Genomic DNA, 25,110 nt, shown 5'->3' on the forward strand with positions numbered 1-25,110 from the left:
CCAAACCCAATCATTACAGATCTGCGTCTGCAATACAAATCATTGCCACCTTCTCTATTTTTAAGCAGCTACATTTTAAGCCACAAGTAAACACAAAATTCTAGTGCAAAGTGGGCCCAATCTGAAAAGTTTGGTCTCAGTTGTATGTCCCTAAAATGGGAATATTCAGACAAACTTTCTTTTTTATGTATTCTACATATATTTTTTACCAAAGTGTAGGTCTTGCCTCGTTATTGCTCAGTTTTGGTGGAGATGTTTCCAACACATATCTTAACATGGTATCTCAACATCTGTAAGACTTACTATGTTTTATACTGCTACAAGATTATAATTAGTATAAATAAACTATTTTTTCTCCTATCACAGTGCTCCCAGCTCTAAGGAAACACTTTGAAAACTGAAAAAATATAATGTTAGGATAATACTGTTTAACATCTTCATCAAGAACCTGGAGAATGGGATGGGATGCACCCTCAGTAAAATTCATGAATGATAATATAGTAGGGAGACTGGCTTATACGTCAGAGGGTGGAGCTGCCATTCAAAGAGACCATGAGAGGCTGAGGAAACAGATTGACAAACCCCACAAAATTTAGAGATAAGTAAGTTCTGCTCTTGAGATGGAACAACACAGACTGAGGAACAACTGACTAGGCAGTAGCTCTACAGAAAAGGACCTCGTCTTGGTAGAAAAGTTGAATATGAGCAACCAGTGCACTTGTGTAGCAATGAATGCCAACCACATACTGGGTAGTACTAATATTGGCAGTGATGTATTCCTATTGCCCAGCACTCAGAAGGTGTCTGGAAGACTCTGTCTGGTTTTGTGTCTTCAGTATAGGAGAGATCTGCAAACTGGAGCGAGTTCAGCAGTGGCTCACTAAAATGGCCAGAAGCACATAACCTATGAAGAGAGACTGAAGGATGGTGTTTGCTCAGCCTGGAGAAGAGGAGGCTTCAGGGGACCTTATTACTGTCTTCAGTTATCAAAGAGAGGGAAGCTATGAATAAGACAGAGCCAGACTCTCAACAGACATACACAGTCAAAAGATAAGAGGCAACAATCATAGCTGCAGCAAGGAAAATTCTGATCAAACATAAAGAAGAAAGTCTTCCCCATGAGCGCAGTCAATCACCAGAACAGGTTTCCCAGAGAGGCTGTGCAATCTCCATCCTTAGGGATACTCAAAACTTGAGTGGACGCAGCCCTGAGCAACCTGACCTAGCTTTGAAGCTAGCCCTGTTCTGAGACTCAACGGACTCCAGAGGTCCATTCCAACCTGAATTATTGCACAACTCTGAATTTTAAAAATGAAACTATGCAAAATCATTATGAAATGCTATAAGGAGGCAGGAGATTGCTGCTGCTTTGTAGAAGAGCAATTGAAACTGAAACTGAACACACTTCTGGGAGGCAGAGGAGAGGGGGCAGAAATTTGGATTCCCACAACATTTTAAAAAAGACTGAAGGAGAAAAAAAACAAAGAGAAGTTTGAGAGGATACAAGTTACAAAACTGTTGTGGCTATGACAACAGAATTTCTGCCAGCCAACAACCTCTGACTGGAGGACAACTAAGAGGACTCAAGAGCCAAATGAATGGGGCATGCTTACAGAAAACCATTTCCTTCTACGTTATGAGGTCTAAAAGTCAACAGGGTCAGTTTAAAATTGATCCATTGTCATTTTATAGGCAGTGAGTGAAAAGACCGCTGGGTGGATGTAATGTGATCACAGCTGTTCCGTCCCATGAGCAGCGTGAGGCTGCATTCTGCAATAGCTGGAAGCAGCAGGCAGCCTCTTGCTGGAAGCCCTACTAAGAGAAAATTGCCACTGTTGATCCTCGTGCTGCTGTTGAATTTGATGGGAATTTTTACTGCATAAATGACTGCAGGATCATAGCCTACATTAAAACAGCATAAACATAAAGAAACACGTTTTAACTTCAGAAGCATATGGCTCCCAGTGGTTTCTAACCAACAGGAGCTCTGTGTCAAAGGGCAAATTTGGCTCCCAGCTTACTGTTGCATTACCTAGTTGCTGTTACAAAAAGGAGGAAAACAAAAGGAAAAAGACATATGCACTCATAGATGTATGTCTGACTCAGTGATGACCTTTTATTCTGATAGATTGCTGATTTTTCAAATATTGGAAACAACGTTATTTATCACACGGAAACTGACTGATGTGTTGGCAACGTCCTTTTAAAAAACCTCTGTTCCAGCCAAATGTCAAAGTCTGTTTCCGTGTTAAATGGATTTATCCAATTCTCTTGCAAGTCAGTGCACAGCCTGACCTTAGGTAGGAACTGCAATAAGGAAGCCTGTGCAAGGGAGCCCAAGAACAAGCACATAATTACTCATGTACCAAAGGTACATTAAATTCATAACTATCCTGCACAACACAAACATGTAGATAAATCTCTAATGAATATTCTACTACTATCCTACTTCAGTGAGCATTCTAGGGAGTAAAGCACTTTGCTGCTGCTTTTCTTGTTTGCAGCAATGGAAAGGAGAAAACTATCAATGTTGGCCCATACAACACTCCCTTTGGAGGAGGTTCAACTAAATGCATAGCACTAGGCTGTGCTGGAGCTTCCCTTGATACAGCTAGTGATCTGATTAATGGGAGCATTTTCTCTCTTCCTACGTGGAAATTTGAAATTAACTATCTGTTTTCTTAGGTGCTGTTTCAATATAAAAGAAGGTGATAGTTCTTGTCACACTTCTTTAGACAAATTGTTCTGACATCGGGAGTAGACGGAAAAAGAAAAGAAATGAAAAATTTTGCTGTTCATTAGATTTTTTTTGCCCCTCTGGTGTTTGCTCTATCGCTATCCTTGAGGGAAAACATCTGTTACCTGACCAAGAGTTCTCCTTCCTTCCTTCGATCCTGTTTCCCTCTGGAATATCCTTCATTTTGCTGCACTGGCATTTTAGATGCCCTTTATTGTCTCCTTTCACTATGTTTAGGTTTTACCCTACACAGACTTCTTTTTCACTTTAGTTCTAAAGAAATATGAAATGAAGAGCAGTGAAATGTCTTCTTAGGGACAAGATCTACATTTTTTTTATAGTCAGCTGAAGGATTTCTATCGGCATCTAGAGATTTCATACAAGATATGCACGTACATGGAAGTTGTACATTTCTTGTTTGCAAGAAGAGCTCATTTAACCCTTTACTTAGGCACATATTTACAGATTTTGCTCTAGTTTTGACCCAAGCTTAAAACCTCCTCCACCAATAATTACAGAAGTTGAAATAAGGGACCAAACTGTAAGGCTGTTTTCTTTAAATCCAAAACATAAGGAATATACATATATGAACAAGCACCTTTGATAACCAAGAACTTGGGACAGAAGATCTAAAAAAATACCCTTAACAATAATTTTCACTGTTATGATGGATTTTAATTCTAAGATACAGCTGTAAAAAGTCCTTCGAAGTTATTAAAAGTTGTTCTTCCAAATCAAAAATATTAATAAATTGTATTAATTATATTTTGCCACCAGCATTGATAGCTATCCTAGCCAAATCTAAACACTCAGTCAGTTTGCTTCAAAGCTGTAAGGTTCTTATATTGTGTAATCAATTTTATTTGCTTGAAGATAATTAAATACTAGCAAGTCACGAAAACTAGACAAGATGTATTGATTTCAATTGGATAAAAACTCAGACGTGTTCTCTGTGATTGTTCAATATGTAAAAACCTCTCAGAACACCACCAATGTGTTGCAGTTTGAAAATTATGGTAAATGGTTAAGATGAGGTCAAGGAGGATGTGCATATAAATCCTTGTCTCTTTGGAAAAAGACTGTACTCCTATAAATAGTTGCAAGGCTACATCTAACTTAAATCAGTAAGAATGGTGGCACTGACTTATGTCCAAATGCCAGATCCAAAAATCACTGAAGTTCATGGCACTGACAAAATCAGCTTTTATTAACCCCCAAATTAACAAAAGCTCTAAATCCCTATTTGGATCATTGTGAAAAGTGAGCAGTGTCTTCACATTCACTGTAGGTGCAGAAAAACAATTGCTTCTAACTGGAAATACCACCTGTAACTCTGAACTCTTATTTCCAGCTCAGTAAAAAAAAAAATCGTGAACTTTTCAACATCTAATATTCCTATAATCAGCAATTAGACTTCAGTGTTCCAGGAAGATGGAGATGTATCTGTTCCTTGCACTGAAAGATCGCTGCATTGTTGTAAATAAATAAACAACTGTACATACAAATAAAATGTAATCTCATGACACAGGCAAGGCATAAAGTTAGCTCCAAATTTCAAAGGTATTTTATCTTCTTTTTAATACTTAGGCAAGGAATTACATGTACACTGGTTGTGACTGAACATAAATTTCAAAGTCTCTATTCCCAAACACGGCAGAAATAAAAATTCTTTTGAGGAAATGGAAGTCCTGTGTCATTCTGATAGGCCATGTCCACATAGTGTTTAAAAGATGTTTTTAATTCCAGTTAAAATAACAGTAATCCTCCTCAGGTGTCAAAAGACACTGACTAATTACAGTTCGTGATGCAACAGGAAAAAATGTGATTTTCACAACACATAATTTGGACATCACATAAGGTGCAAACTGTAAAACCTACCTCATGTAAATAGACCTGATTAGAAAACAGAAAGATTTTAAACAATATGCAAAGATGACAACTTTTGACCTCTAACCTTTCTGCTCAAAGCCACTGAAATTCAAATTGGACTGAAATTCAAATATGACTTATTCCGCTTGCCTAGCCAATGTTCTCCTCCTATCTCAACTGATTCCATTACGCTACCCAGAAAGAGACTTGAAGCAGTTCATTAGAAATAAAACAAGAGAAAATCTTACTGCTTAATGCACTGCAATATGTCATGTTCCACCCAAAGGAAAGAGCTACGGTGGTTTTAGGGTGTTAAATATCAGTTTCAGAGTGTCATTTGAAGATGGTATTTTTCAACTTATTTACTTCTCTATTAAAAAGCAAGTCAGGTCAAGTCTCAAGTCTCACAGAGGTACTTTGTGTCAGAGAAGAGAAAGTTGCGATGCCATTAAGAAAAACAACTTGTCAGTTGCCACAGAATGCCACGGGGCTTTCAGTGGTCACCAGTTTTTTTTTCTTCCTGTCAAGAGCCATTTGCAGATAACCTTACTAAATCCAGCAGCTTTCCCCAACTTTCGGAATACATTAATCCTTCAGCAACAGATACAAAGCATCTTTCCTGGTGAAAAAGATTCTTTGTCGATGGCCACATGAAAACAAGATTAATTCATTTCAGAGGACTGACTTTCAGCATTGTGGTATACTTCTATATACGCTCCTTACTGTAATTCAAAGAAAAAAACTTAGAAAAAAGAATGGTTATAAAATACAGCTTCTTTTGCCAAGGGGAGAAAAAACATACATGGCTTAAGTAGGTGATCTGAGACTTTGACCTCTTCAGTAAATGTACAAACAAGCTTTGCACATTCCACTGTTTCATCTGACACATATTTGTACTGGTTGGGTTAAGGCACCCTAGCTTAAACTGAGTATTATCTTGCTCTATATGCACTTTTATTGATTTCAGTGGGAACTATTAGTGGAAGCAAACAGTACAAAACATACATCGGGGTCTCTAAGGTGCCTTCTCATCTTAGAAAATTTGTTTTTTATAAATGTGTGTGTTCCATGGGAGTATCTTCACTATGTCTACAAAAGTTTTAGTATATTCAAGTCCACGCCACAGTTCTTTTGCATCTTAGATACTGTCTTATATCCTGTAAACTCACCTTTCTTTGCCGCTATTTAAATGCCTACACTGAAAACAAACAAACAAAAATGTAGAATATACTTTTTTACATGCATCCTTTCTTTCTGGCATAGCACATGCCAGTTTTCCTCAACAAGCTGAACAATCCCTTTTGATTAAACCCCCCCTGTTTATATATGCTAGCAGCAGAAGTGCAGCATATATCAGTTATTTGCATGCATCTCAAACCTTTTTGAGTCACGCATTCCAAATTACAGATTTTTATTCTGTAGAAGGAAAATCTGTCTTCAGCTCTGTGTGCAGAGCCTTTAAAACATAAAGACACGAAAATGCTGTGCAGCACTAAGTCAAATGCCTATCAGAAGTATACTATCTCAACAGCTACTTCTACCAACTAAATTCAGAAAATGGCCTCAAGCAAACAAGATGTGTTCCATGAAATCGTGTTGATCTGTATTAATAAAGTTGCTATCTTTTAATACTGTACTGATTGAATCTTTCATATATCAGTACAGATGCCAAGCTAACTAGTATAAAGTTACTTGAGCTTCACAAAAGAATGAATACTTTTGAACTGTACCAAGTCTGGCCAATGTAAATGACACATTTGCAGTCCCCCAACAAGCTACATAAATGTCAGAATGGTACTGTACATATTTTCCTCTTCAATAAGTTATTAGGTTCCCTTTTTCTTTTTGTCTATCCAAGCCATCTGCGTGTTGGAGAAATTAGTTCCAAATGTGTGTAATTTAAAATCCATCATTTTTCACAATGTGTGCAATCAGACTTGAATTATTTAGAAATTATCAATGCAAGCTGCCTCACTTAACCCTTTGCGGGGAAAGAACATGGAAGGAGAAAAAAGTATATCCGGGTAGTGGACTAAGTAACTGAAATCAATGTACAAGAGGTCACAGTCACAAAACCCTGCCCTCACCTCATTGCCAAGACCAAAATGCCCAGGTCACAAAGACAATGCAGATTAGCTTACAAAGAAGCCACTGTTACTTGCAGCATGGCTGTCAATTATTAACTTGTATTGCTAGGTTTTCATAGATAGATCCCAACCAACTGTGTGCCCTTCTCTCCTACACAAGGGGGGAAAAAAAACCCACAAAGTACAAAAAAAAGGGCTATTCTAGACTCTTCCCCCCCACCGTGCCCCCAGCAGCTTTAAAAAAAGATGTAATGCATTTCAGCATCACATGCAACGAGACTGTCCTCCCAGTCATCATCACTGTAAACTAGCAAAACCCTTAAAGCCAATATACATGCACAGGGGAATGGGCACAAGTCCCGATCCTTTTTTTTTTTTTTTTTTTCCTTTGAGGCATGGAAAGGGCACAAAACTTTTGAGGCATGGAAAGGGCACAAAACTTCACAGAAGGGGAAAAGGAAAACCAACGCCAATATATTTTGCATATCTTGTCCATGCTCAAAAGCACACATCTTTAAATACCGTTATTTAAAAGGTTGAATTAAAATAAAGTAAAAGCTGGACAGACTTTGCTAGTGTTTGCTGTCTTCAAGGGCAAAGCAAGGGGAGCAAGGTCCAGGAGTTAGACCACTGGTTGGGAACTCTGAAAATGGTGGTTTGTTTCTCTGAGCCTCCTGGATGGCTCATTCATCAATACTCTGTTTTACTTGCTTCAAGCAAATATTTCAGAAGGGCTATCATGAAGGCAAAGCAGTACAGGTTGTGAACACCCCTTTCCCCTGGATTTCAGAAGAACAAACAATAGCAACATCAATACAAACAGAGGCTAAACCTCAACTGTATGCGTGATGCATTGCAATGACGTAACACATTTTCAAACGACTTAGAGTGCAACTCTGAGTACTGACAAGGCCCTAGGTCTTGTTAACTGCACTTGTATATTGACCTTACAGAATTTTAGCAGTGTTTATTTCACAGCAAACCATCAAAAGGAATATGTGCTGCTTGTATAAGCATGAGATACTTACTCTAAGAAAATGTCAATCTGTAAAAAAGTCTCAAAGTGTCCAAAGATTAAAGACACACTCCTTCTATAATGTTGATCATTATAAAGTTTAGCTGCACATATTTCCAAAATTAAATCTTGTTTGGTTTTTTTTTTTTCTGAAGTAATTTGTTCCAATATATTATTTTTCCACTAAGATATCTTAAAATGATAAAAAGTATCCTCTTATTAAGCCTCAGAATACCTCTGTAACTTGATGAGATATTTTCTCCATATTTTACATGGAGGGAAACAGTTTCCAAGAAGTTAAAACAGAAACCTAGCATCATTTAATTTGGTGTATTAGGAAGAATTGTAATTCTTGCAAACACCAAATCTATGATTAGCTCTCTAACTTCTAATATAACTAGTGTTTTAACCTTGCTAACCAACATCTTGCAGAAGATTTGTAATACTGGGAATATTACAAGGTTACAGACACAGAGATCTACTAATTGCAAACTTTTAAGATATATTAGCAATAACAATAATAATCCACTGAATGTCCTGTGCTACATTTAAGGGACAATGTAACATAAAAGTCTCAACAACATCTGAAGAAACAGAGTACTCAAAAATTTGACCAAGCAGGCTGTAAAAAGCAAGGCTGCTTCAATATGGAAACCTCACTTAAGAATATAGCAAGATAGTATTTTAATTGCACAGCACAATAGCTATTCAGGTTTTGAGAATTTAACCTAACAGAATTAAATTTCAGCAACTCAGTGAGGTGTACGCTTGCTGAATTAGAATATGTTGAATTTAATTTGCACTGCTGTGTTGAGTATGTTACCTACAGTATCACATTTCTGGTTTGTCTCTTAACTTCAGGCATAGCCTAAACCTGTACTTTGAATAGTCTAGCGTGTGGATCACCACCAATCCTGCTGGGCTACGTTCTGCTACTACCACATTTTACCACCAGGAGAACACCTCAGACAGGAGCACGCTAGTAAGACTACCACCAACATATTCCCCTCCCTCTCCAGTGCTTATTATTCACTGAAGTACATTCCTGCTTTGCAATGTTTTAAGATGCATTAAATGTACTAATGACGCAGCTGGCACATTAGTAGATGTCCCATGGTTGAGTTTCACTCTGAGTGTGAACTGCAAAGTATACCCGAGGGAAGCTTGTATTTACATGCACAAACATGCCTAATGCTAATTAGGCAGAATACTGGACAAGCGTGTAATTCCTTGCAACATTTCCTAGTCTACATTTCACCACTGCAGTTGTGGCTCCTTCACACTCGCACGCCTAAATATTTTCCTTTAATAAGTTTTCTTAGGTGAGAAATATATTCCCTCTATAAATTTGCTGCCCAGACTTCTCAGAAAATAAAATTTGCTCTCTCCTTTTTAAGGAGACCCAAGCACAGAGGGAAAAATTATTCATTACATATATCAATTTCATTGCTTCTGATAAGACAACAGTCCTGTGCAAATGAAAGATTCAACTGAAGCTTTCCCTGTTTTATTAACACTGGCTGAGCTGTAGCTTAAGAACCACGTTGGGAGCCCCAGTACAGGTGAGGTTATCTTTCCTCTTTCTCATACCTGCTTGCTCGAGTTGCAGTGAGGAAGGCATTTGTGAAAATAAGAACTGAGCAGGCAGACGTCTTGTTTTAATATTTAATACTAAAGTCCAGCTTACGCTGTTGAGAGCTGGGGTAAAATTTTTACCATTTCATGGCTTGTACAGCCATGGGTAACTGCAAAACAACAGCCCTTAGGCTCATCTTACACCACCACTAAAAAACTGTCTAGCATGTTCTCTCAAGGAAAGAACACTTTAATGTATCCTAAACTCTCTCCACAACTCAAACATGTGGAAAAGCTTCACAGCTATACCGAATGGTGGATAAAAATAACTATGTATCTGATTGTCTTACAAGTTTTTAATAACATGCTCTCAGTAAATAGTTTTATTTCTCCAAAGATTTTGAGTTGTTCCAAAAATTTGTAGATTCAAAAGAAGCTAAAGAGCAGGCTGTGAAACACACAGATATGCTGCTAGCACTACTAGTTCTCCCCTAAAGGGGCTATAGCACAGACAAAAACAACGCACAGGCTTCTGCAAGTAAGAGCTCTTCTCATTTTCACTTATTTGGCAGAGGGAAGGATAGTAACGCCGTGTATTCCTACCTAGCTACTTAAAACATCAGCTCTGCACTAAGAATTATATCCTCTCTTACTAATCTGTTATTTCACAGCCTCTGCAAAAGTAAGCTTTAAGTAGGTTTCGTCAAGTGGAATAAAATTCTGGTTTTACACCTTCCTTGTCATGGCTGCTTTTTTGTGAGCAAAATCTATTCCTTTTTTAAGGTTGGACTCCAAATTAAATGATGTGCCAAACTTGTAATTCATGAAGGACAGAGTATTCGCTACATACTGTCTCCAGTCACACAGTCTGGAGTTGTTGATACAGACCATACCATAGTTGCTTATATTGATCACAGGAAACTTACTGCCCCACAGCTGGACGAGAAAGAAATACAGTGACAAAGAACAGCACTGCTTTATCCCTCTCCTTCCCCACGAAAAAAGATTGACCCCAAACCTACCAACTTCTTACAGTTTTCATTGACTGAAGTGCAGTGGCTATCTTTGATGACCAACCAGCGGGAACGGAGCTGGGCTGACTGTTTCCCACAAACACAGCCAGGATTCACACCAAAGACTTCATGACATTTTCCTGCTTTTCTCAGATGTAGACTGTTTTATGTAAGTCACGGCTTCACTCAGGTTTCTCTGGTATGGTAGTATGACTATTTCTGCCTCTTTTAGCAGTAATAACAGCTGCCAATATCAATCTTAGTTCCAACATTTCTGTCTGTCATTGAAAAATAAAATAATTCCTTTCTTATCATCATCTTTCTCCCCACTGGCCTGCTTTGCACCCCACGTAATTCAAATTAAAATTCTGGACCAGACATTTACTAAAATGTATGTTTTCTTCAATAAATGCAATTACACCATCAAAATACAAACAGTAAATAATCTTTTTTAGATTCTGGGACTGGATTCACTTCACCTAATTCTATCATCTAAACCTACACTAGTCACCCCTAAAAAGTGATTTATTCTACCTACCTTAGATACCAATCTCAACTTGAGGTAGTTAAAATTAACTAACTAAACTGACCAGCTTGTATACAAATAGTGCCAAAATGATGCGATCAGTTTAATTAACAGTTTTTTTAGCAGTTTATGTCCAATTATATCAGATTGTCACACAAAAAATAATAAATTCCCCAACATCAGCATTTCAGAAAAATTAATTCCATTTCCACACCCCCTCCCCAGCATTTTATTGTATCAAATGAATTTCTTTTTTTTTAATGTTCAGATGGGATAAAAATCAAAGGCTTTTATATAAATTTCTTTCACGTTTCAGGTAGGCGATGGTAGATAAGCACATACTTGTACACTGAGAACTCACAAAGGCACACACAAAAATCAACAAAATAATAAGCAGGTTTGCGGCTACCTCTGTGCACAACAGAAGCAGGGAAGCTCACAGAAGGTTTATTTTCATCTAGCCATAGCACTCTGCAAGGTCAAGTTCTGTCTGGAGAGACAGTAGGGAACGCTTTGACTTTCACGAATGAAAAATTACGATCTTCTGGTTCACTTTTAAGATAACAAAAAATGGCCAAAGTCAAATAACATCAAATTATCCAAACACCGTTTCTTTTCAGTTTTTAGATCTTTCAAGATTTAGGGGTAGAAGTGAAATCTGGGCCAGGATGTTGGGTTACCCCAAACCCCAGAAGAATGGGGAACCTATGCTTGTCCAGCAATTCTTTCTCCTGCAGGAGGACGTGGTCTGAAGATACGAGTCTTCATTGTAACATTTTGTATTTTTAAGTGATATGACTACAGTGTTATTCAAGCGTTTCAGTTACTTAGCACAACTATTTGGTCATAAAATCACCTCAAATTATTATCGGTTAAAAGCATCAAATATGTAACAACACTGTATGAGTTTCCTGACAATTTCTATGCGTGCCTACATATCTATATACAGACACATACCCACACACAGACAGACATATATATATATATAAAGCAGAGGTACCTAAACAGCAGAGAAAGACACAACCCAGATGTCTTTAGGAAGGCAGTGCCAAATCCACCAGATTTCTTCTGCTGCTGCTGCCGCCCAAGTGATGGTGTGAACAGCTATAATCGGCAGCTCTGAGGATATACTCATAGACTACAGGAATGGGATGGGAAGGATGGTACATGCCCAGCAACTACAAGGAAGAAGGGATGCAGAAGACCTTGTCTCTCCCTTGTTCGCTGGAAGGCTGCTCCAGCGATAACAACTGGATTACAAAAATTCAACAAAGGTGGAGAGAGGGAAGGAATGCAGGTATTATTGTACATCAACTCTGGTTTTGATTAAAGAGAATTTCTTTTGTGCATATACATGCTCTGTACAACACAAAACACTGTCTGGAGATTCAGCTACTGAGTGAGACTCATAGATCTGTGGATCTACTTCATACATTAATCTCTTGAGTAAGCTCGAGCAAGTCATTCCACTTTCCTGTACCACAGTTACCTGTCTGCAAACTAAGGGAAAAAAACAGGATCTCCCCTCTTCTGTCACTGTCTACCTTAAAATGTTGAGTGTTAAGGGAATACTAAGTTATTTGAATGAAGGACTGTCCGTCCTCTACCATATGTGAATTTAAGCAAGGCAGAGATTTTGGCAGTAGTAATTTTAAAATAGTTTCTGTCACAGAAACACGAACCCTAACAATGCCAAAACTCTATGAGATTCAGTAATGAATTAGGAACAGCTTTTGGAAAATCTACAGGATTCCTCCAATCCTCTATCTTTGAATTCTGCGAGCAGAAGAAAGAAGCATATCCTTGCTTCTGATGGAAAATCCTCTTTGAAGAATGAGGGATTCTCCAACCCCTATCTCTGCAACTCAGAAAACCTTCTAAAAAGAACTGACTTCAGCATGCTTCAGATGGTAGCAAGTTTCCAGGTGTTATTAACCAGACACTCCAGCACTGCTCCACAAGGCTAAATATTCCCTGTCTTCTTCCTTGCTAAAATCAACTCAAATATTGTACAGGGACAAGGAAGCAAAAGTACTTTCAGATAATGGTTATAGTTGAGCATTCATTTGTCATGTGGTGTTGCTTTCTTTCTTGGTAATGGTAATAACAAGCCATTTTCATTTAAATAGGATTATTAATTATTATAATGTATAATATCTCTTCTGCTTCAGCTCTCCTGCAAAAGGAAATCCCTTCTTGGTTCATGGGGCTTATGAAAGATAAGGAGACTAGAGGAAAAGGATATTAGTATATATTTGGTACTGGCAACACATCCCCACGCAGTTTGGGAGACAATCCATTGCATAACATCTGCACAGATTTCTGTGCAAAATTTAAACAAAATAATGTGCCCCACCTCTTAAAGCACGTCCAAACTATAGTGGGTATGTAAACAAACACTGTCTGACAACTGAACACATGAGTTATCAAAAGAAATTAGAGGCCACTTACAGCAGTACAGTCTCTCTAGTTTTGTGCATATAGAATAGACTACAAAAACCATAGTGAACTTTTCTTATCAGGAATGCGGATCCTTCATAATTTACATAGACGTATTTGCAGCTACTATCAAATAATGTAAGCAATTAAATTTCTACCAGCCCATCATTTGTGCTCAAAGATACACGGCATTTATATTGTGCAATCAATGTGAGATCCTTACATATAGATAATTAAATTCAAAATGAGTGACAAAAGGAAGACAAGTTTGGATCGATTCTCACCGGACAAAAAAAAGGACACCATATTAATGTATGTATCCACTATTAAAAACACCTTTATATATTAGGTACCTCTGGGGGCTTTAATATTTTACCAGAACAACAGTGCACATCTTCCTGTCCTTGTCAGCAAACCAATTCCAGTGACTTAGGCAGAAACAGAGTAAGTCTCATATTGCAACAGCTGCAAAGTCGTACATCGTCCAGGTAGTATTATGGGTCTTTGCAGTTACCAAAGTAAGAAAACTTCACAGGTTGTTCCAGGTTGTCTACAAAACCAAATGCTGAACAGGAAAGGGTTTGGGGAGAACAGTGTTTCTTGTACCCACAGGTGTTTGTGATTATGTTTTCCATGTTTCACACAGGATAAACCCAAACACTCTGGGAGACGTAAAAGGAAATCCCAGAGTAGCTAAAACCCCATTACAAAACCAGCTACAGGGCTTATTATGCAAGAGACTGAGCTTTAACTCCCTTGTCTGAGAGACTGAGACCAGGAAGCTCAGGAAAATTCCAGTATCACAGAATCTAGGTGAGAGAGAGAGAGAGAAAATGTGCATCTATCTTCTTCCACTTTGTACTTGTTTCCCATATAACTAATATTAATTGGATAAAGGCAGTACTTCAGGGACCGAGTCTTTTGACCAATGGTTAGTGGCATCCTCAGGGAAAAAATGAAGTTTCAAACCCTTGGCCCAAATCAGGCAGAGAAGGCTACTTAGGAAAATATTTTTGCAACCTCCACTAGACATGCACACATAGGATCTACTTTATATTTTTCAGCTTCATGCATTCTCTTCCCTCTGATTATCCAACCTGAACTCTCTGTTGTTGGTGCGACTTCTGTCCTGTTGTTACAAGCAAATTGTCACAGTAAAAACTCACAGAAGATCTAAAACCAAACCCAAGTGATAATTTTAGCCTCTTCGGGGGAATGCAGAGTAACTTTATGTCATGACACAATCGCTGGTAACATCTCTACCTCAAGCTCCTCCTGAGGATGCTGTCAAATTCCAGATCAGTGTGTTACTGATGGAAAGAGGACTCAGAGACCTCTGGTCCAGGATAAAACAGATGCTGGGTTTACCAGCTGCAGTTGAAATACACCCAAATAAGTACCTCTGGTGGGGAAAAAAGTGAGCAGGCTGTTGCTATGAAGCGTGCCATCTGTCAGGAGCCAAGCCACACAGGAGCACCAGGCAGTCAAGCAAAATGCCCATTCGAGCCTACTAACAAGCCCACTGTACTCTTCGCTAGTACTGTCAATCCAGAAGCTTTCAAAAATGAAAAGGGAGATACCGCAAGTCTCCCAATATTTACAGCTACCATGTCAGGTTTCCTCCTGGGAGCGTAAGTCCCAGCTGTGGGCTTTAACACCCACAATCTCCCAGTCAGTGCAAGGAGTCTCCCTTTGTTGACAAGGGAGTGCCAAGCCTTTGCACAGATGTAAGATACAGATCCAGCTGCAGGACCGGAGTCCCACAGAGGCAGAGATGCAGGAATCTTAAATGCTATTCCAGGGTTTGGGTTTGTTTTGTTATTATATGGTTAGCATTTTATTCAAGGCAGAGTATTTTTTAAAAGTCTGCTGCCATTATACATATATATCGTGATGTCCACAGCATCCCTTTCAAATCTTTTCAAGGGAGGCACCTGGCTAGAAGCTTTAAGGGCTGTTGCTTTTCTAGCAGCTTTTCAGAAGCAGCGGGGCTGGTTTGAAGATCTATTTTACATAGGTAATATCAGGACATAAAAGAGCTCATATAGTTCTTTTTAAATGGGAAATATATCTCAAAGTGATGCCGCTAACAGTGAAATCACTGAAGAGGGGCTGAGGAGTTAGAACATTCAGGTAAAACCAGTGCAGCCTATGAAGTGAGAAAATAATACTTTAGATGATAGAAAACAAGCAGGAAAAAAATTTAAGATCACAGAAAACGGTGATGAATGTCAGTATGTCTTTTCTCCTTAAAGTATAACTCTTCCCTGGACAATAATAATATGAGATCAGTCTTATTCTGTGCAATAAAACTAGAGGAGAGAAAAGAATGTCTAAAAGTCCTAAAATCTGGAGCTCAGCAGCAAAAAGCTGTGAAAATGGCTGAGAAACTTCCCAAGCAGAATTTTTCCTAAAACTTGGGTTTAAAGAGTGGGCTAGGGGAGTGGAGAAAAATGTAAGCAATAAAAATAAAATCATGGCAGCTGCATAAAAGTGTAAGAACCCTCTGGGGTTTCAAGATTATTTTAGGGCCTCCCATCTCAGTCCGCTCCACAGAAATAGAAAAATTGCATAGGTAAAGACCAAAGAGTTTTGTACCTCAGTAGCCAACCATCCACAGATTTGAATTTGTTTTTTTTTTCTTTTTCCCTTCAGACTACCAGCCTTCTAGCCACATCACAGGGACTACACAGGTATAACAGAGCACAAAATAGGGTTCTGTATTCAATACTGCTCTGCTTAGCAAAACTCATTCCTGTAGCCATATCACCTGCCCACAGTAGCAGAAGGGAAATGTAACAATCCCTTTGCGTTGTTATTAAATCACCAGATAAACCTGTGAACAAATACCTAGAGCAGAGGAGCTAAGCAAAAGGGAAGAAACATTGATTCAAGAAATGTAGAAAATACATGATTAAATTCACTAGAACACCATTTCCAGTTCATTAATCATTTTGGCCTGGTACAAACTGCTGCTGGGACTTAGAACAGAGCACAGAAACCCACGATTTAATTTTGCATCTGACTAGTAGTTCTTCTCTCCTGACTTGCATACCTCTCTGCGTCTGTAGTTTTATTTCGGATAACTCAGCTATATGCTTTCATGGTCATTTTTATCAGCAGCCCTAGTTTACTGTACCCACTGCAGGTAGCTTATGTAATTTATGTTTTTAATTTTTCTGCAAAGCACCTAGTACAATGGTGAGAGGCGCCATTTAAAATTACCTACATAAATAAGTAAATGTAATACGATTAGCATATAACAGATTGTGTTTATCAACCTACAAACACTGTAGGTTCAGAAAGTTCAGTGTCAGTGTGACTACCAATGCAGCGGAGGAACACGTATTCATTTTCTAATAGAAAATAATTAATTTAGGGTCTAACAGACCCTAAAATGTTGCATAACGCAGTAATAATCTTCTCATAATTTGCTAGGAAGAATTTAAGATTCTCATTTTCTTCTTCACATTGTACCGGTAGCTTTTAGTGGGCAACACACTTGTGCTAGACCCAAAAGCAGAAGAGTTACATACAGCCAAAACCAATCTACCACAACTCCCCCAACACCATTAACAGTGGGAATAATGTACAAGACAGGTGAGAACTATGTGCCCAGACGTAAAACCTTCTGAGAGCTGTTCTCTACCAAGTGATATCCAGGATCCTGGACTTTCCAGCTCCAGATCAACAAGTCAGTGCAAGTCTCAAGCAATTTGAGCATCCACTCAGACCACTGACCGATGGGCGCGTTCCAGGGGAGTACTTGCCATCTTACCTACCCATTTTCAGAGACAGGACACCAGCCTAGCAGGGACCATAGGCATCCTGCACGCTACAGCCATTATTATGAGCTGCTGTGAGTCTGGCAGCAGTGGTTTTGACCACCTCCATTTGCCTGCCCCACTGCCTGCCAAAAACTACCCACCTTTGCCACAGCTGGCACTGAGCGTCATGTGCGTGTCCACAGCACCACATCCAGAATCTGGACTTAAAAAATGACTGTCACCAGCAGCTCCAGTCTGCTGGCTTCAGTACCAAGGGTGAACCTCTGGAAGAGGCATGGAAGGAGGCCATGGGAGACAGTAACAGTACACAACCAAAGCTCGTAAAGTATGATTTATGTCGCAACTCATCTCGCAGCTCCCTTAAAAGCTGTCTTCAAATGCTTTTCCACACCAGAATGAATGAAGGATAAGTCTGAAGGCCTCTGTTCACCAAACAGTATTTTGCTGGTTTTTCTTTTCCTTCTAGAAAGTGGCAGTGATCTGCATGCTACGCAGAATAAATCACCATTTCAGTGATTTCTTTCAGTGTGGTTGTAAAAACAACTTTAGCAACATTTATATTTTGCTGTGACTGAACCTTCCCACAGAGCTGCCATTCACGAATTTTAAATGACTTACAATATGCTTCGCACCTCAGTAATTATATTCTAAGCTATCAAGTTCACACACGCTCTCTTCTTCTAGCGACCCACGTGTGCTGGAGAGAAATTACTTCTGAATATGCTTAATTTTAAAGTCTTCATTTTACACACTGTATGTAATCAAACTTTTTATTAAACATTGCCAAGCAATCTGTCTCATTTAAAATGAGCTGCTAGAAGAGGTAAAGGTCCATTAAGCTGTTAATTGCGCACTATAACTCTGATTTCTTGAAAAGTTATGTTGAATATAGCTTCCCCAAATGCTTAATTCCATATTTACCTAATTCTACTGCCATAGCTGCCACATTGGTCAGGTATATGATAACAAATCAATACAGCTACTCCAGCAAAATTCTCCCACGTAGAAAGTGGGAGCAAAAAAGAGGATCTCATTTCCATTTCTCTTGTTTGGGTTTGATATGGGAATTTCAGTGTACAGGTACAAAACACAATTCTGCTAATGTAGAAATACAAGTACACCCTAAAGGCAGAATGCTTCTGCTACAGTAATGGCTTAAGTGATTTGAGAGCTCAAATTCATTGCAAGTAAACCTCAATTAGACTTGAAAATCAAAGTCAAGCAATGCCACAGAAAATGTTATATGCCACTGTTTTTAAATTACTTATAATGGAGGTCAAAAAATACTTCAGGCTGTGAAAATAAAACTGAGATGACTCCAAAACATAAATGACACATACAAACATTTTCAAAAAGACTGCCATCTCTTATATATGTTCTGAAATGGTTTGAATGCACATCTTTGTATGCAAAAACCAGCATCAAAACATTTAAATTTGACTATACCAAACACAAGAAACATTAGCATTTTCTACACACTAGCTAATTAACAAGACCTTACTTCATGTCATGTACCCTTGTCAAATAAAATTGTATTTCTCGTTCTTAAACAACTTTATATCCATCTTTGTTTTAGTTTGTAGTAACATGAATCATATAATAATTAAATTAGGGAGAGCGGAAAAGGATGAAGCATATATTCATTTCTCCCAAAAGGCACATAACTCAAAGCATAGTATCACATGAATGTTGACAGTTATTTTTCCTTTTTTTCCCCCCTCTATTCAATCAGCTGTGGAGATCTCCTCACAACACTGAGAACGAAGTAATTAGCACTAGTATGCCTAAACTTATTACGTCTAGTTGGAGGCTCTGTCAGGGGAATCTCCTCCAAGCCCTATGACCTGTCCATAGGAACATCTTCAGCCACCTGGCTTTCCAGCCTCTTATGAAAGCCATGCTGTTTAAAAACAGCAGGGCACCTTCCCAGCAAGAATTTGTGGTCAATCCCTTCCCACTCTGGAAGGCCTGTGACGGCTCCGAGTCGCCAGGCCTGCCTTCCTCACATACAGCGCTGTCCCTAGGGGACAACCACAACCCCTCAGCGGAAACACCAGAATCCAGGTGCTTTAGCTCTTTCATTGATACTCATGCTTACAGCTCTGACTTTCATGGACCACAACCAGGAAGAAGGTTATCTTAGCTCTTTTTCACACACATGAAGAAATCAAAAGGGCCCCAAATTTACAAAAGAAAACAGCACGAGTATTTTGTTAAGTACAAAAAGCCTTGAAACGTATCAGCGCTATCTTTCAAATTACAATAGCTGTTCAGGGCCTGAGACTTCAGATTAAGAGAATTAAATTTCCAAAACTCAGTGGAGTGTGTGCTTATTTAATTAAAAGCAGGCAGAATTTCATTTGCACTTCATTGTTAAGAATACCACCTATAATATCACATTTTGGCAGTGCAGCTTAACTGCAATTTATACTAAAAGCATACTTCATCAAACTCATTCTGAAGTTCATTACAAACGCTAAATACCAGTACTATTTGCTATAGCGATCCCATCCCATTTGGATGTTTAAATAGGCAAACATGGTCAGATAAACTTGGAGCATTTTGTGAATGTTCCACGCTTTTTCAGATGAAGTCTTTTGCATTTGACCTGCTACTGTGAGCTACATTATGTATCCTTGATTTTAAATTTTCACAGGTATGGCTCAATGTGTTGAAAAACCATAGAGCTTTCTTACTTCTACCTGTGTCTATAAAGTACATCATGTTATTTTACTTTCCTCTCACAAATGAAGCACCATATTATACCCATTACTGGACTCTATCCCACACAGCAAGGATTTCTCACTGACTGACAGAAATTTACCCTCGTGCACTGCCTTCAGACAATGCATATGGCCCAGACTGTGCCCTGTAAGGCTGGCATGTGGTAAAACTTTCTCCTACTCAAAGAAGAAAGAGGGAGACGTGAAGAAAAGCAACAGCACCCCATTTACAGAGATGGCCACTCAAGACAGCTGGAAAGTGCTACTGGAAGGCCTCCCTCTTTCCTCTGAGCAGCTATGTCAGCCGAGTAGGAGGGAGGAGGGCAACTGCTCATACCCATTTGGGCTCAGGCAAGTTTGGTTACCTGACCTATTTCATGGTTGTTTAGGCTTCTTCCTTGGCTAAGGTAATCTGCTGCTGACAGATTTACAAACTCCTTTCAATCTATTACTGCAACACATTTAACTCGTTACAAATAAAAACAGGCAAAGTTTATGCTGCGGTCATGGACAATAATACAGAAATTATCCACTTGTAGCACACTATTTACATAGGAGGAACACAACAAAGTACAGTTAGGAGGTCTGTTTTAATCCAGGCTCAGTCCTGGCCTTCACACACTGCCTCAGCCACAACACTTCAGAGATTTGTACAGTTTCTTACTCCAGTTAGAAAGCACGGGAATACACAAAGAGCTAAAACGGCAGGCTGTAATAACAGTTATTGTAAATGTGTCTTTACATGATTTCAGATAAAAATCAAGCGATCAAAACCATCCATAAGTATTGTGCCAAAAATGTAGTGAAATACTAAACACCTTCAAAAAGATAAAGACAGACAAATGAAAAGAAGTGGTAAGAGGATGGCTGAGAAAAGCCTGAGTGCTGAAAAGCTCTTTTGAACGCCATTGACTGTGAACCCTGGATTCATTACAAGCCTTGGGAGTCTTCATAAAATCCAAAGCATACACACCAGAAACAAAAGGACACTGGCTTCTCATGAGGCAGTGGAAGAGGCATTTTTCTGTCCCTCACAGTGGGGAAAAGATCATCAACAGTAGATTAGAAATACCATGTAACAGCAGGAGATGAGACACAAAAACCCTGAAGTTCATGTGCATTCCCATACTCTTGGACCATATCAGCTGGGATGCCTTTATGACTTGGCTGTCCTGAAACCTGGCACCCTAAAACCCTTACTGGGCCTTCACACTTTCAGCAAGACAGCAGGTTGCAGAGGGCAGCAAAAGAGAAAAAAACCCCTAGCATTTAGAACTACAGTATCTAGAAGGGTGCTGTAAATAACCTGCTCATCAGAGAAAGTGAGAGCTAAAGGCATGTGCTGTTGTTTGGCAACACAAATATGTTTGCTCTGTCTGTTAGAAGACTAGATGAGTTACAGATAGTCTGGAAGAACGCATAAAAACCAATGACATTATTAGAGAGGAGAAGGCAGATGCAGTTATACTTGGTGTAACAGGGACAGAAGATAATTCTCAGGCTACATCACAACTGAGAGAAAAAAAAAAAGTAATGAAATCACAAACACTGCAGAGTCACCTGCCCCCAAAGCTGCCACTACTTACAGATCACAGCTGCTTCTGGAGGAAAAAAAAAGGATGTTCCTGAATACATCACTATATTCAGGAGGCTAAAAGTTCACCAGTAGTTTAGAAATATATATACATATTTAAAATGTAAATAATATGCCATGAACTAGCAAGCCCCTGTTCACAGTGACAACCATTTCAGTGGATACCACTGTTTAAAGGACTAAAAATCGAGTCAGGATCATGAAGTGCGTGCAACAAAAACAGGACCAAAGAGCTGAGGAAACAGAACAGTAAGTAGAGTCAGAATTGACATGCTTTTGGATGGGGAAAAAAACCTCATAATGCAAGTAATGACTGTTTAAGGACTGAAGTCTGCTGGTTAAAACTGCAGCAAGGTGGGGCTCAGGTAGCAAATATAAGGATGAGTGCAAAAAGCTCTGCCTTTCAGCAGTAGTGAAACCAGGAATTTCAGATTCATGGAGACACAGATGCCACCAGGGGAAGCCCTTGGGAATGCTGTAGTGTCTCTTCAACAACTTAATTATAACAACAGATGAAGTATTCAGATTGCTTTACAAGTGAAATTAATAAGATTCAAAATGGAGCTCAAAACTGCGTTTGCTAACTTCACAGAAAGATTATTAGAAACTACTAAAAATGGTGCAGTAATAAATGATCTCTGTGCTTCTAAAACCATAGATGAATTAGGCTTTTTCCAGGGTTACGATGTTAAATATAACAGAAGATACAAACAGCATAGGTTAAACCTCCATCGGTCATGCACTTCCTGGTAGAGGATCATTGAATAAGTTTCAGATGGTGGAGCAAAACAGAAAGTGTCTCCAGTCTTCAAAAAAATTAGACATGAGAAAAGATACCAGCTAAATTTTGGACAACACACATAACTCAAGATGGCATTCAAAATTTCGTAACTTCACTTGAAGCAAATGGAGCACCTCTTCAATGCTACATAACTTATGCTGAGAAACAGAAGTGCACTGAAGTCAAAACAAAGTTGTCAAGCACAGGGGACGGCAGAAATTACTTTTTTTGCTAAATATCTGGTCTTCCAAAAGCCTTTATTAAAAAAAAACCCATCATCTAGGCCAGTAATGAGGTTGTCAAGTTCCCCTGGAGCCAGCAAAGGGACTGCTCGGGTTCCCAACAGCTGGACAGGACCATGTTACTACTCACTAAACAGTGAGGGCAACAAGTGTTACCAGAAAAGTCACAGACCGGTGTCTCACTATACTGCTCCTTAGGAAGCAACTCCACATCTAGAAGAAGGAGAAATACTGCATTTCTTCTACAAGTATTGTACGGCTGAGGGAGGGAAAAAAACTTCCATATAAACCCTGAAAGAGGCAACGAGATGAAGAGAAGGAAAAAAAGAATTTGCATTGGGGAAATGTCACTATTTTTATTAATGTATTTTGTTCCAATTGGAATATCTCATTCATCAGCTCAGGTGCCCTCTCGCAGGCTTCCCCGTGGACACAGAGGCCATCAGGTCCCTGCCAAAAGAGCAGCTGAGGAGGCAGCGAGGCTGTATGCATTTAAAAAAACACAAACTCACATGGTGGCCTGAATCCAAGTAAGCCTGTACCATTCTCCCTACTCTGAATGTTATTTAGAGAGCAGTGGCACAGCAAGATCACTTTTAGACTTATTCTCGATTGCTTCTTTGTCACAGACACATTATAAAAGCAGATTCCTGAGGTTTTTTTCTGAATTGTGAAGGAAAAAAATTAAAGGTCGTATCCACCCTTTTTCAGACCTCTTTGCAAAACAGCCTCTAACCACCCATACAAATTAAATTCAGAATTGCCCAGAAGCATTTCACCCTTTGTGTTCATAAAGTAGTAATCTTGACCTCCAGATTTTAATTTATTTTACTGAAATATTTATTTCTTTCAATAAATGATGCATTCCAGATTTGGCTCTCTTTGCAACAAAGATTACTTAAAGACCATGACCATGAATGTACAAATTTTATTTACTGCAATCTCTTCATACAAACCATAAAGTTATAAAGGTGACTACCAGAAGATTAACAGACAGTATTAGCAATTTCCTTTCTAAAGCTTCAGTTTATCAAGTTAATGGTTAACGAATTTATTAAAACAGAGATGAAAGTCCAGGAGCACAGCTCCAAAGGTAATCAGACCGATTTCGTCGGTTCTTAAACCAGTCTCCGAACTCATTAAAAAATATCAGTACCTGTTACCCTGTCCAGAAGCTTTTTACTACCTTGCATAGGATTGCAAAGAGTAAACTCACCAAAAGTAAGGGATTGACTCCTAGAAACAACTATTTATAAACCGAAGTCCTTTGTCTTCATTTTAAGTTTACTATCCATACCACTATCTTTTTTCTTTTAGTGCTAAGAATAAAAAAACCTAAGTTCTCACAGTTGCATAAAAGGCTAGGTGAGGCCAGGAGAAACAAGAAGCATCTGCACCAAAGCCATTGCTCTGTTGTCGCTCAGTGCATAAGAGCACAGCATCTAGGTATCAGCCAGCTCACAGTGGGCACACTGGGATTGTTTCATTGCACGCCTATGTAAAACCATTTCATGAACCATGAGGAAAAAGATCACCCCTCTTGCCTATTATCAAGCTCTTCCAAAAAAACCTGTCCATTATTCATAATTATCATCTAATTCTTCTCCCATGTGTCATGTACAGAGTCACCCCAGTGAGCTCTGTCTCTTTTTGCAAGACTTCACCAACTGTGGTATTTCAGACTTATGCTGGCAGCTGAGCAGCGGGATCAGGAAAAAGCAGCACCTGCAAATGGTGTTATAAAACGAGCATGCAACGGGGATGAACCATCCTAGTTTTGAAACAAGGTTTTCAAGTTGATAGGTACCATTAAGGAGGACAGGATGCAGCACTCGCATGTCACTCATCTGTACAGTCTCCCATCGATGACCTTTGCAAAGGACAAATCAATACTAAGCAGATACTGTATCTACCATTTCTTACTGTGTAGGAGAGGTCAATCAATTTTCATGTACATACATGTACATTCATGTACATCAGTTCTAATATTACTCTTTTCAGACACAGAACTGCTTAAACCTGGGAATAAAGCATAGCACCATTTCAGAACATGATAATTTAAAAAAAAGACTTGGAATGGAAACTTATTTCATAAGCAAGGCACAATGCTTATTGAAGGAATGTAAAGGTTTACCTTGCTATCATGAAATGATCTCTACAAATACAATATAAATTAAATTATAAATAGCATTTATAAGACTGCTTCCTTACCTAAGTCCAGTACCACCTGTGTGTTTTAGCACAGAAGTAAATATTTTTCTAAAATACTAAGCCATTCACATTTTGTGCATGACCATGCACCTTTTTTTGCACAGGCCACAGAGATTATTCTCCTCTTATAGTTCACTTAGATGGCATATTTTGAGAGACGCCTTTATAGAAATACACGTTTTGGTTCTATATTTAAACTTGATCCCATTTAGCTCAATGCCAAATCCTTTTAGCTTCAGTGAGAAAATTCTATAATACACATATTGCCAGCATCTAGGAGATGCCTGGTGCTGAAATCTTAGCTGAAATTTCTTGCTTTTTTTTAAATATATATTTGAATTCCCAAAGGATGCTTAAGTTTAATATTTCATAGTACCTGAAAGTTCAAGGATGAACATCAGAACTCTATTAAATTCAACAACACTGTGTTTAAATGAAAAAGGCATCCTGTTGCATATCTTAAACACACCACAAACATAAAACGACGCTAAAACTTCAGTCTGGCTCTGC

The 25,110-nt window shown here is 38.8% G+C and overlaps 1 protein-coding gene across 1 annotated transcript in view; it reads right to left on the minus strand.

The window, feature by feature from the left end:
• The window catches only part of MOCOS (molybdenum cofactor sulfurase), a 224,782-nt gene that overhangs the window by 168,308 nt on the left and 31,364 nt on the right, over window positions 1-25,110 (minus strand). The gene's annotated exons all lie outside the window — the stretch shown is intronic.

The sequence above is a fragment of the Chroicocephalus ridibundus genome, chromosome 2 (genome assembly GCF_963924245.1).
Source record: "Chroicocephalus ridibundus chromosome 2, bChrRid1.1, whole genome shotgun sequence".
NCBI classification, from domain to species: Eukaryota; Metazoa; Chordata; class Aves; order Charadriiformes; family Laridae; genus Chroicocephalus; species Chroicocephalus ridibundus.